Source organism: Camellia sinensis, chromosome 3 (genome assembly GCF_055761805.1).
Source record: "Camellia sinensis isolate YWXY chromosome 3, ASM5576180v1, whole genome shotgun sequence".
Classification (NCBI taxonomy): domain Eukaryota; kingdom Viridiplantae; phylum Streptophyta; class Magnoliopsida; order Ericales; family Theaceae; genus Camellia; species Camellia sinensis.
This window is the reverse complement of record NC_138963.1, coordinates 94,821,215-94,835,874: the sequence shown is the minus strand read 5'-3', so window position 1 is coordinate 94,835,874 and position 14,660 is coordinate 94,821,215.

The window sequence follows — 14,660 nt, the reverse complement described above, 5'->3', positions numbered from 1 at the left end:
GGCCCAATTCCTATCATCAAGTCAAGGAACAAGGCATGCATGCAAGATGCAATGCAACCTAGGCATACAAGCTAAGGATGCAACATGGCATGGCAACAAACTTATGCAAGCATACAAGCATACATATGGCAATGCAAATGGGTGCAAAGATGGACTTAAACATGAATTAGGCAGCTCTAAAAAGGCCTAAAACAGTGGCCATAATGCCCAAAAATGGAGACCAAACACATGCACACATACATACGTTGGGAGGCCAACACTTAGGCATAAATTAGACAACCCTCAAGCACACTTGAAAGGGACAATCATGAACAATTAGCATGCAACATGAGCTCTAAAATCATGTTATAAAATGATGCCAAATCATATTAAACAAGATAAGCAAGTGCATGCAAGCATGGTCCAAGTACTTGAAGCAAGTCATGAAGCTTTGAAGCATGTTTATCACAACAAACATGGCATGCATTAAACTACTAAAACAGATTTTTAGCATGTCAAAACAAGGCCAAAGGACTCCTTAGATGGCATCTAAGTGACTCAAATACAAAGGCATACATAGACACCAAAACATGGAGCATTGCTACACAAGCTTCCAAAGCATTAAAGAGGCATGCAAGGCAATCAAACAAGCATGGAAATGGCACTGAAATAACATGTGGAGGGACCCCAAATCACCAATTCGATGCAAAGATGTCATGCTACACATGCACATACCCAAGGCCAACAAGCCCAAATACAAAGGAGCTATATGATGCATGCCAAATTCGACCCAAGCAACTTAGGACAGACCTAGAACATGGAAAAATAAGCACATAATCTTCACAAGACTAAGCCTAAAACATGCTCCAACAAAGGCTAACAACCTAAGGCACATTAAGGCATAAACAAGGCATTACATGGCAACTATGCTAAGCATGCATGGAGTACCAAAACCAATTTAAAGTCATGTTATATTATGGATATATAAGCATGAAAAACAACCTAAACATGCTCAACACACACTCAAGCATAATGCTCTCTCAAGAGGCCAAAACATGCCCTTTTCAAGGACAACAAGGAGAGGGGGTGGCCCTCTCCTTCTTGGGACTTCAAAGCATCATCCTCACCACTGAAATCCCTCAAGATTTCAGTGGTGAAGAGACCTCAACACCAAAATCCCGGAGCTAGCACAAAATGGCTCAAAATGAGACCTTTCAAGGCCTAAGGGTGGTCAACTACCCTCAAACAACAAAACACTCTTAATAAACAATAAAGAGGGCCTAAAAACAAAACTTTTTTATGTTATACGATAAGCACAAAAACAGCTCTAAGACAAGTAGAAAATCAATGCAAAAATGGGGAATAAAGGTGTAAGTTTCTTACCCTTGAAGACCCCTTCACAAATGGTGCTCCAATGGCCTCCTTTAGCTTGAATCCAATGCCAAAACTTCAAAATCAGTCCCTTAGAACCTCAGTTCCAAGAGGAAGGTGAAACACTAGGTGTTTGTGTGCAATAGTATGAACTAAACACTATTTTGCACACACAAGAGGGAAAAAAAAGAGAGATAGGATGTGTATCTAATCCTAACCCTAAAACCAGAGCTTGGTCTGTATTTTTCTCTCCCTCCAATGTCTAAAATCTCTAACCCTAGTCCTCAAGAGAGAGCTCCTCTATATAGAAGCTTCTTGTCTTGTAAAGCTTACAAGACAAGCTTCATAAGAGGGAGATCCCTCCATACACGTGTATGGAGGGGAGCAAAAGCAAGACAGCTGTCTAAAAATATCTGCAAAAGCAGATGAACAGCAATCGGCCGGCCAAAAATGCCATTTTGGCCAAAAAGAGTGCCGACCGGCACAAAATAGTGCTGACCGGCAACAAATAGTGCCGGCCGGCAAACTAAATTGTCGGTGGCAGCAAACACCAGCCGGTGGCCTCTAGCCACTGCCGGTGGTGGGTGGGGATGGTCTACAACCCCTACCCTGCCCTTGCAAGGCAAAACACAAGTGTTTGGTGCAAAACCAGACACTAAACGATCGAGTTCGGAGATCCTGAGGCAAGGAACGTGAGCCGAGGCCTCCGGGAACTCCAAACGAACACAAACATGGATAATCACCGAGTGTTCAAATGGTGACGTCCAAGTCTTGAGGACGGTCAAAAATGGGGTGTCTACAGTTGCCCCTCTTTGACAGAACTCGAAAGTCATAACAATGACGGGAGTGAATGTCAAAGCCCAGAGACGGCCCATTTTTGACAAGGCCGAAGACTCAGACAAACATGCAAGACAATCAAGGTATGCGCCCGAAGGCAGGGGCAAAATGCAAGACAATGCACAGAGCCGAGCATAACTTATGATCATGCAAATAAAGCTGTAATGAAGCATACATGCGACAATTTTAAGCTAGCAAACACCGAACTACACTACAATGCAGAAAGGATGTAAGAGAATTATGGAATTCTCAATACGTCTCACTCGGAGATACAATACCTGTGCGGCTCGTCTGGTTACACCAGCCTCAAATGAACCGTACATACAATATCGTGCCTGAAAAGAAAACAAACTTAACAGGTACAACATTGTTAGCAACATGCATGACAATGCAAAATGATATGCAATATATACAAAACAATGTATAAACAATGCAAGCGAAGATGCAATGTAATTGAAACAATGCAAGCTACATGCAAAGCATTTGAATCATGATCCAATCATGAGCGGTTCGAAACCACACCTATGTCAAATAGATTGATGGAGATAACAAGTCTGTCTACCATAGAATGGTCAACTGAACTATGAGCATTGTAGACAGACGCAAGAACAAGTATTGGGTGGAATCGACATAGGTGGGGAAACGACCCGCTGGAGAAAGGACTACGATCCTAATGCTGGATGCAAAAATTACACTACAATGTAATATGTATGAATATGCTAGGAAGATGGCAATGGATATGGCACGCAGGCCAAACCAAATCTTGCCTAGGAAAGGCATGTACACATACGAGCCATGTGTAACACAGAAAAGGTGCCGCAACCCTCAACCAACATATCAGCGTGGAATCGGCGCGATACACATGCAGAACTGTGTTTTAACATGAAAAGTAAGGGCACATATCGAACCAAGCTCGACCTGGAAAGGCGCAAGCCATGGGCGGAAGGTGATGCAATGAATGCATGCAATCTACAATGCAATATCTACAAATATGCAATGGAATGGATATGGATACAATGGATATGGCATACAAGCCAAACCAAATCTTGCCTAGGAAAGGCATGTACACATACGGGCCATGTGTAACACAGAAAAGGTGCCGCAACCCTCAACCAACATATCAGCGTGGAATCGGCACGATACACATGCAGAACTGTGTTTTAACATGAAAAGTAAGGGCACATACCAGACCAAGCTCAACCTGGAAAGGCGCAAGCCATGGGCGGAAGGTGATGCAATGAATGCATGCAATCTACAATGCAATATCTACAAATATGTAATGATGCATGACAATGCAACTATTTACGATGATGTGTGACAATGCATGTTTTTTTGCTCTTTTTTTGTTTTTGAAATGCAAATGATGTATAAAATGCATGTTACATGAAATGCGCGACAACACACGGCTTAAGACATGTACAAAGCAATAGTGTGCACACCAATGCATTAAAGGTCTTGCACCTTCCAAGGATTTAAGGTCTCCTAGACCGTACGTGTTTAAGGTCTCGCCAGACCATGCGTGTTTAAGGTCTCACCAGACCGTGCGCAAAATGTAAGTGTGACACACATGCCACACGGAATGCAAAATGAAACAAATGAGACACGTGTGCCTCATAAGATGCAAAAAAAAAAGATACAAGTGGACTTACACGCTACGCGAAGCCGGTTTTGAAAGTTGGACTTATACGCTACGCAAAGCCGGTTTTGAAAGTTGGACTTACACGCTACGCGAAGCCGGTTTTGAAAGTTGGACTTACACGCTACGCGAAGCCGGTTTTGAAAGTTGGACTTATACGCTACGCGAAGCCGGTTTTGAAAGTTGGACTTACACGCTACGCGAAGCCGGTTTTGAAAGTTGGACTTACACGCTACGCGAAGCCGGTTTTGAAAGTTGGACTTACACGCTACGCGAAGCCGATTTGTATTCAAAACAATGCAATGTACTAACAAGTACAAGTGAGATGCGCAAGATAGCGCGAATGGATATATGCAAGATGCAAGTGAGGTGCACAAAACAGTGCGATGATTTGAAATGCACAAAACAGTGCGATGGTTTGAAATGCACAAAATAGTGCGATGATTTGAAATGCACAAAACAGTGCGACGGTTTGGAATGCACAAAACAGTGCGATGATTTGAAATGCACAAAACAGTGCGACGATTTGAAATGCACAAAACAGTGCGATGATTTGAAATGCACAAAACAGTGCGACGGTTTGGAATGCACAAAACAGTGCGATGCGCAGAACAGTGCGAACAATTTTGAAATGCACAAAACAGTGCAACGCGCAACACAGCGCAAACAATTTGCAATGCACAAGACGGTGCGATTGATATGCGATATACATGGGGCAACTTTTGGACCTTGTAAAAAGTCAAAAGGATACGAAAAGGATACACCTTGCATGGGTTGAAGTGCTACGCACGGAAGACACGACCCGAGGTCAAAACGGAGGCCGGTTGAGCGTCGGAGATGCACTTTCTTGCACTTTCTTGAGCTATGAAGACCAAAAACTTCTCATATGGCCTAAACAAGGCTGTGGAAACACCACCGGCCGGGAGGGGAGGCCACCGGCTGTCCACCGGCTGCAAAATAAGTCCATCGGCACAAAAAAGTGCCGGCCGGCACAAAACATTGCCGACCGGCAAACAGTTGCTGATGCGGGGCAGTTTTGACTTTTCACCTTGGGTGTTTTAAAATAGGGTTTCAAAACCCTATTCCTCACTTCCCTACCGTCGAAATCTCTTGCCCTCTCTCTCTAGAGTGTTTCTCTCTCCCTTTTCGCCCATTTCTTCGCGTTCTACGCCCGTTTCGTCGTCAGATTCGCGATTTCCTTCGCGTTTCGGACATTTTCAACCGATCACATTCTTGTTTCGGTGCCTCGTTTGGCGTTCCCGCCTTTTAGGGGTTTGTTCCCCTCGTTTTCCTCTTCATTCCTGTGCCTTTTCACATTCCGGCCTTTCCGGCCATTTCCGACCCTCTCAGGAGTTGACTTTTCAGTTGACTCTTCGCATTCCGGCCCAGTTTCCCCTTTTCCGGCCATTTTCCATCATTTTCTACATGGCGGACGACATTCTACGTGGCGGGACTCCCCCGGACCACGAGATGGATCCCGGGGTCGAGCTCTTACCACTGGGCGAGCGCCCGTTCGACCCGGCGACCTACCAGCCGACGATCCATGTTCTGCCCCCCGACGGCCTGCGTCAGTTCCGGAGCTTCGAGAGGCATGTGGCGCCTGAGCTACTACTGCGTGAGCCTACCTCCCACCTTTCATTCGGCACTTCCGAGGTAACTCTCTTTCTTCTACTTTACTTTTCGCAATGCAGGATACAAAACTGTCATAGTTAGTTGTACTCTTTAACTGCTAAAAACTGATATGCTGTAGACTGTAGTTGACTGTAAACATACATACAACTGACATCTGCTTGAGACTGACACATGCACACACACTACACTAGCCCTGAATCACTCAAACACACTACACTCACTGTATTTCACTGCATACACACTGGCACCCAGTATTTGTCTGAATCTGTCAAACCTGCACGCACGCTATATCTGTTCTGAAACACCCAAACACGCTGACACATCACACGTATTAATTCACTGTAAGCACACCGGCACCCGGTATTTGCCTGAATCTAACAAACTTGCATACATGCTATATCTGTTCTTTCAAAATTGCATTTTGAATGTTGTCTTGCCACCGTTATTTTCTGTTTGCAGGAGGGTTCCCATACCATTCGCGGGTATGGGAATACTGGCGCACGGGAGTGGTATGATGAGCTCCCCGACGCAGTCCGACGCATCGTGGATCGAGCGGGCTTCGGCGCCTTCTGCCAAGGACTCTCCAGGCTCTCCACTTGCAGGCCTCTCCTTGCCGCTCTGGCGGAGAGGTGGTGGGACACCACCGACTCTTTTTACTTCTCTACTGCAGGGGATATGACGATGACCCCTCATGATTTCTCGATGCTCACAGGCATCGGGGTGGGGGGTGATCCGATCCCATTTGACATCGCGATGGATGAGTGGACCGTAGCTCAGGTCCATCTACTGGGGGAGGCACCACCCCTAGCTCGCCCAGGTTTCGTTCAATATTCCTGGTTTGAGGTCCAGTTTCTGGTCCAGCCCGCGTTGGAGGAGGAGGCGGAGATGACCCCGGAGGAGGTGGAGAGGTATGCTCGCGGCTTCCTCATGTTCCTGTTTGGGACTACCATCTTCACCGACCGGGCGAACACCGTGCCTCTCTGTCTTCTCAGCGCACTGGTGGACGTCCGGGACATTCTGCACTATGACTGGGCGGCGCTGCTCTGGCCACCCTTTATGGATATATGAGCTCGGCTTCGCGCGGCAGCGGCCAGCTACTCAGAGGTTACTGGCGGGCTTGGGAGGTACATTTCTTCTCCGCTTTTTTCATTTCTGTCTCGTACTTTCTGTACTCTGTACACTGCACACACTGTAGTCTGTTTTACACTTGCTGTATACTGTACACACGGCACACACATACATTCTGCTTTACACTGACTGTACACTGCTCACACTGTACACTGCACACAATACACTGCACAACACACGGCTCTGCCATTTCTGCTTTATTCTGCATTCTGCTTCAACTGATAAATGTACTGGTATTTATCTTGCAGTTGTGGGTTTACGCCTACTTCCCTAGGCTCGCTCCTGTGCCAGTTGCGGAGACTCCCCTGGTCGTCCCCTTTTCGAGTCGTTTCGACGGGAGATGCACCCAGCGACCACGGGAGACATTCGGCTTCTTCCGCCGATACTTCGACACCATCACCCCCGCGGAGGTATGCTTTACTTTCAGTTCATTTAAGCTTCGCTTTCCAACTGTATATTTCAATAATAGTAGATAACAAACTGTCTGTCATTTTCAGATCACTTGGCGGCCGTGGGCTCCTATGCCGGCGGCGATGCGGGGTCGGTTCCCTGGTGCGGAGGAGACCTCGCGTTTCCGGATTTTGCTTGAGGGCCCGGTCTGTCGGGCTTGGTACCTGGGGGAGCATTTTCTACGCCAGACCCTGGGGTTACCTGAGCAGATAGTCCCGGTTCCCCCTCCTGCAGATATGAGGGAGACCGAGGGGCTCACCAGCGAGCAGATAGACGACTACACCATTGGCTGGGAGGAGGCCGGCTTCCGAGGCACCGGTGACTACCGGGAGTATGTGCAGACATATCTGATGCGCCCCCTGAGCGGCCGTCGAGCAGAGGGGGCCAGGCCTGTGGCATCGGCAGCTGGGGCCGGAGCGGGAGTTGAAGTAGGGGCTGCGAGGAGGGCCCGGGTCCGTGGCAGGGGCGGAGTGCAGGGAGGACGGGGAGTTGGCTAGCCTGCCCTGCCCGCTGTACTGACTTTCCAAGGGCAGGGTGGGTCGACCTATCAGATCCCCTTCGCCCCTCCACCGGCTGGTCACGAGTTCATCGACGTCCCCGACTTACCACCGGTACGTATCACTGCACTTCGTACAGTCATTTCATTTCAGTTTACTTGATATTCCACAGAACACTAATGCATCTGATATTTTGCAGGCCTCTTCTGAGTACACCCGTCAGTCGTTGGCGATGAATGCCTCGATGATGGGGATGCTTCAGTGGACTTTTGACCTCCTAGCCCTCTACAGCATACCGGTATGTCCTTCTGACACTGGCCTCAAACCATTCATACACTGCTTTACATAATCTGACGCTCGGCACAACACCTGATACACTGGTCTCACAGTATCTGACACACTGCATGCACTGCATTCTGCACTGTACTCTGTACTGATAAACTGCTCATGGCATTCTCATACTGCACTCATGTACTGCATTCTGCACTGTTAAACTGCTCACGGCATTCATACACTATACTCAGCATTGCATTCTGCACCTTTAAACTGTTCACAGTATACTGATGCGTTCCCCTTTTATGTACTTTTTTCAGCCTCCTTTCCAGATTCCCATGGCAGGAGGTGCTCCAGCCGGACCTTCTGTCCCTGTTCGGGGCAGAGATGAGGAGGGCAGGATATTTCCCCATACCAGGGGAGGGCGTACTCACGTCGGGAGCAGCTCGCGAGCTCCAGTCCCGGATGATGACGACGACGAGGAGTCAGAGGCGGAGGCAGAGGCAGAGGCGGAGTCCGGGTCATCGGAGGAGGAGACCGGAGACGGTTCTAGCTCGGGCTCTGACGACGATGCTGATGATGCTCCTGGACCCTCGTCCAGGAAGAGGACTAAGACGGACTGACGGCCCCCCGGAGTGCTCGACATGGATGCAGATTTTTGTCATTTTTCTTCTTTCTTGTACTTTTGCTTTTTGTTGGTAGATAGATTACCTTGTACTGCCGCAGACAGGTTTTTGTTTCTAAAACTTGTACATTTGAAAAGATAATGAAATGAAACGGACTTTTTATCTGAAAAAGTGTTTACATTTACACATCTCATGCATTGCATCGCATCTCATCATGTTACACCTCAATGTAAATGAAATTGATTGGTTGTCTGAAAATTGAACACTTGCACTTGTAATAATCAGATAATTAAACAGCCAACAGCAAAATAACCCAAGCAGCCCACTGCCTGATTCTGGACACACAGCCCTTGCTCTATTGGGGATTAATCTATATACAGCCCTTAGCACAGCATTCGGTTCATCCTGCACACAGCAATTCTCAAACAAACAGCCCAATCTGACAGGACGGACCTCAAAGATGGAACCGGTTGGAGTCGGAACACGTTCAAATGTAGAGAATGGCACAGCATTCCGAGTGTAAGTGATTTTTGAAATCGAATGAGGGTTTTTCAAACCGGGGTATCGAGCCTACAACTGAACACAGCGGGGAGGACTCAAATATAGGTGCACGACCTAAACACAACGAGACACGCTCGGGAAAGACTAAAAACAAAAGAAGAGACCGTCAAATCAAAGAGACACGACACACAGACGCGTAAACGAAGATGGGGGACCTCGGACCACGAGGAGCCAGTTCAAACTGGGTATTGTTTCCCACCCTTTCTGATTTGTGATTCTCACATCACTCGGCTCTCGAGCTCGGATTTTTTTCTCAAAACCCTTTTCCTCACTTTTCTCTCAACTTACACCTCTCTATTCTTCATTCTCTCATTTTTCATCCCTCCCCGGGGTGATTGATGGATAGATAGAACGATGTGGGTTCATGCTCAATACCGTTAGCTCACGGCCATTTCTTCTGACGGGTAGAGCGCTCTTTTGGCAAGTACGTCGATGACGGGGGAAAGACAGAACGCCTGGCTCGACTGTGCCCCTAGTTCATCACTTTAACCATTCTTTGTTTTTGCTTTCTACTAAAACAGTTTTGATCAAAATGAGAGTCGGGTTAACGTACTCGTTCGATTTTTGATTTGAAAACCGTGCAAGTCAGGCATGTAAGCACTGAAAATTTTCCTTTTTGGGTCCAAGACAATGGTCCAGTTTTGGAAAATGGAATAGTTTTCGAGAAAATAGTCAACCTCAGTAAAAATTTTCAAAAATTATTTTGCAAACAGCTGATGTTCAACAAGCATGGAACTTACTCTTTGAGATGCGCAACCTCGGATCGGAGGCAATGAAAATTGCCCCTGGTTTGAAGGGGGTGGGAGGCAACGGAAAGTTGCCCCTAGTTTGAATGGTGGCTCACGGCAGCTCGCGGCAACGGAAAGTTGCCCCTTGTTTGGGATGGTGCCGCAGCAATCCGCAGACAGTCTTCATTGGCGGTGGTCGAGCTCTTGGACACAGCGATGATGAAGACGGTCACAACACATATATGGACACAATCACCTTGAAGGGTGTTGGCCACCGGACTTTGGGGATGAAATTGAAACCATTGCATGGACTGAGACGCTATGAAAGCGTTGGGGGCTGGACTTCATGATGAAGTTGCCTACGTATCCCAAACATGGGAATCAAGCCTTACGTAGTTCCGGTTAAGGTACACTCGGGTATTTTAACCTTCACTTTTTTTGGCTCTCACTTTTGCCAAGGCACCCAATGCAGGTTTTCGACCTTGCGAGCTTCTTTTCATTTTCTATTTTTTTTCTCTTTTTCATTTCTTTTTTCTTCTTTTTCTTTTTCTTTTTCTTTCTTTTCTTTTTTTTTTTTTTGTTCTTTTCTTTGCATTTTTTTTTTCTTTTGTATTTTTCTCTTGCTCTAACTTTTGCCTGGGTCGCCCTTCCAGGTTTTCTGCCCAGCGAGCCTCTCAAAGGGTAAAAGTGTAGCAAGTCCATGCCAAATGGTTCCTGAACTGGAAGCCTCTCCGTGTCTAGGAGAACGGCTGTTGCAATGATTTGTAGAAGAATCCATCCCGGTCACTCCACGAGCTTCTTCCGGCGAGATCTACTCCTTCTGATTCGGCCTCGGTGCCTCTTACTCGAGGGCTGCTTCGAAACTGGCCATACAGACCTTTCACGGCGTTTGTCCGTTGAACTTTCTGAACGTTCTGAACGGGTTCAAAGTCGGAAAACAAACGGGTTGAATCTTGAGGCTGAGAGCGATCCTAGGCTGCGCAATCTCAAGAGCGATTCCACACAAATCTTCACAGGGCCGCGTAAAACATTTGCTTTTGAAAGTTTTTAAGAAAGCGACAACTCGCTCGCGCCGAAGATAGTGTGGAACCAATCTGGATCAGGCCAGGATCCTTCTCAGTACTCACGCCGACAAACATGATCTCACTCATTAAAAGGCTTAGCACGCCTCTCTTTCTCTCAAAATGATCAAAATTTTGCAAAACCCGAGGAATTCCTTCCTCTTCGTTTTCATCACCGCAGTGTTCAAAAAAAGTTTGTTTTTTGGAAAACTTAGGTTAATGCAATGAGTTTGGCACGCAGGGGGGCAGGCAAGATGTACTGTCAGCCCGATCAAATTCTCTGGCACTTATGCTGAAAGCAAGCATGGAGCTTGAGATAGCAACAGCTGTTTCAATCGGCTCTGTTGGTGCAATTGGCCCCTCGGCAGAAACAGACTCAAAACAAAAACAGATAATAATTACAAAACAAAATGGTGTTCGGGACAACAACCCCAGAATCACCTGGTATTATATACAACGGGGACTGACTCGATACAACCAGACAGACCCTTAAGCAAAAAAGACTGACTCAAGACAAAGAGACAGACTCAAAACAAAAGACTGACTCGACATCCAAGCCAGGATTTACAAAACTCGGTCTCACCGATGCTCAAAAATGCGTGCCAGACGCTTCATCCAAAATATACCAAATGTTGCCCGCTGGCGGTTCACTTTACATACTCGCAGTATCTGAGCCCTCGAAATCCAACAACTGAGTGGTGACGGGCTTGCCTGAGGTGGGTGGTAGGATAACCTTGTTATCAATCAAATCCTGCACTTCATGACGAAGGCGGGAACATCCATCGGTACTGTGACCGGACTGTTGATGGTACGCGCAGTACAAGGTAGCATCATGAGTGGCGGGGAGATTCTTCGGGAGTGGCCGAGGCTCCAAAGGCTTAAGATGCCCATTCTTCGCCAATATTAGCAATGCCCTAGACAAAGGCATATGGAGGTCGTGAAAGACCCTGCGCCCTCGGGGCAGGTACTTTGAAGTTTGAGGATTCTTGCCAGATGCGCTGGCAAAGGGGTCGGCTGGCGCTGCCTTGGCTTTTTGACCCTTTCCCGGTGCAAGGTCGGGAACAACAGGAATTGTCGGGGCATGACGGGGCCCATCCCGATTTTCTACCTGGCTTGAACTGCCTTTGATTGGAGTGGGGAAAGCATCATCCACAGCTTTGATCACGATTGCAGATGTTTGTTGCTTGTTCATCCCTCTGACTTTCAGGGCCTCGACTGCCCACAGCAGTTGTTCAATAGGGTCGGCGTCTACCTTTGCCTTGTCTTTTCCTCTGGCCTCAGCCTGATCAAGGGTCTGGGTCGGTGCTGGCATGTAGCGGCTGTAGCTGGAAGCCATCTCTGGCTGACTAAGCTCTATCACAATCCGCCCCAGTAGCGGGGGCTCCTGTGGTACGAAATTCCCGGCATATGGCGCCGCTGGCGGCGAAGCCGACATTCTATAGGCGAGGTCTGCCACAGACCTTTGGAGATCGCCTATCATCCCCATTAATTCAAAGGTAGTGGGCTCACGAGCCTGGTATAACTGGGGAGCCCAGACCGGGTGCACAACGGGCGACCTGGGTGGGTGTGACATACTGATGCTGGCCTCACTCTGCGGAGCGGTCCCCTGCTCCAATGCAGCCGTCATAACCACAACTTCTTCTGAATTTTGTGCCGCCATAGATCCTGCCTCAGCAAAGGGGAGACACTGGCTATTCTGTATCAACTCTGCAACTTTCTGAACTGAAAGGAAAAACAGACAGCATTTCAGCCCAAACTGATCAAACACGGGTGTAGCCAGACAACTGTACCCTACTGCTGACCACTGTTCCCAGAAATCACTGTTCCCGAAAACTGAACCGATACCCGCGGATAACTGATTCTCACAACTGATACTGATACTGGTGTCCCCAGGTTTGATACTCAAACTTGCAAACTGACATGTGCTCTTCCTGTAGAAACACATTCTAGAAGCACATAGCAAGTAAAGAGAGCTCAATCACCCCTATGTTGGGGTAGGGTTTCCCTGTCCTATTTTGTCAGGAGCTAGGGTTTCACTACGCACACAGCGGTTTCAAACAACTTAGCATCGGGAAAGCAACCTGTCCTAACTTGGAATGGTCACTATGGATCCGAATATGCACTAGGTTGAATGGTCAAAGAATGGTGCCTCGGTAAAACCGAGGTTTGCGTTCCCATACTGTCAGAGCCCATAGCCGGTCAGCCTTATGGACATGTCTTGACGAGACAAGCCTCCGGCAAACCGTTCAGGAATGGCAGATGGCAAACACTGTGTTCCTAGGCGCACCAATGCACATGCAATGCAAAGAAACACATAAGTGAGATCAAAACAGGATATCATGAGTTCGAGTCAAGCTCTCTAAAATTCCCCAGCAGAGTCGCCAGAAACTGTAGACGCGCCCGTGTGGGCGTCATGCTACAGTTCGGACTCGATTTGTGTCACGGTTCTTAATCTGAACCAAAGAGTCCAAATCTGGCAAATCGTTTTGAGAAACAGATTTTTGAAAAAGTAGTGCCAAACATGGACTGCTTTGCCAGATACAAAGTCGCCACCTAAATATTTTTAAAATGGGGAAATTTAGGAAACCCTGACTCGGTGCCGAAGGCCACATGTCCGTCATCACCGGAGTTGTCTCGGCTCGGGAGCTTGGGTACGATCGGGGAAGGTCAGCTATGAGCACCCCCTTTCGCCCGGTCCGAAGACCGGCCTCTACTAACCGTGATATCCAATTTTGAAAGCGTTTTGTGTTCTTATTCCATTCATTAGCCTAGAATTACTATGTTATGCGCGCAGCAAACAAGTATAGACTAGATTGCCTAATTTGGAAATAACCATTGCATATCCGTTTGTTTTGGAAAATGTTTTGAATTTGCTACTCGCAAGTAGGCTAAAACACGGATTTCAATGAGTTCTTCCAACTCAAACAATCCAACCTTCACCCACAGGCATCCAAGCAGTTTATAACACATAAGCATCTAGCCACATGTTAAGCATGCTGACATGGCAACATTCACACTCATGCGATATGCTAAAGCGGAAATACTTACATCGTACTCCGTGCCAAAACAAAGAACTCGTTAGCAAACATGCATGATCCAAGTCCATGTTAAGTGCCTAATGCATCGCATACAAAGTGTTTGCTAGAATAGGCTCGGCTATCCTAAACATAGCATGTGAGAATGCACAACTATCACATATTCAATTTGTGAATTGAAGTACCAATGCAGTTAGCGTGATGTACCGAGCCTAATGCATGCAATACAAATGCATGAATGCACGCATGTTTGGCATAAGGTATGCTAAATTTTAAACGTGCCCTAATACTAACCATCAAAGCAGGTAAGTAAAAGGGAAGAAAGAAGTGGGGATTGGAAGACATACACACCACCCACGCACACTTATTACAGATTTGCCCTCGCTCGGAGGGACAAAATAAATATTACAAATTAATTAACTATGCAAGCTAATTAATATTACAAATTAATTAATTTAATTAACAAATTAAATAAATTAACTAAAACAGAAAAATTGCCTCGGGAAACGCGCCGCCATGCATAGGCTGCCTCTGTTTTCCCTCCTTCACTCCTCTGGAGGCTGTCAAAACCTCAGTACTGCGTCCTTGGACACTGGAGAGTGCCATCGGCTGAGTGGAATTACCACCGGCAGTGGTATGTGGCCATCGGCACAAAATGAATCTGTCGGCAGGGAAATTATTGCCGGTCGGCACCTTACACTGCCAGTCAGCAGAGTGTTCCTGCAGAATCTGTAAATGACAGCAACAGAGGGCAAGGCAAAGCATGGCAGCATAATTCAAGGCATATATGCACCAACCATGTCCCTTATCATGATAATGACTCAAAGGGGCATGTGCCTCGATTCT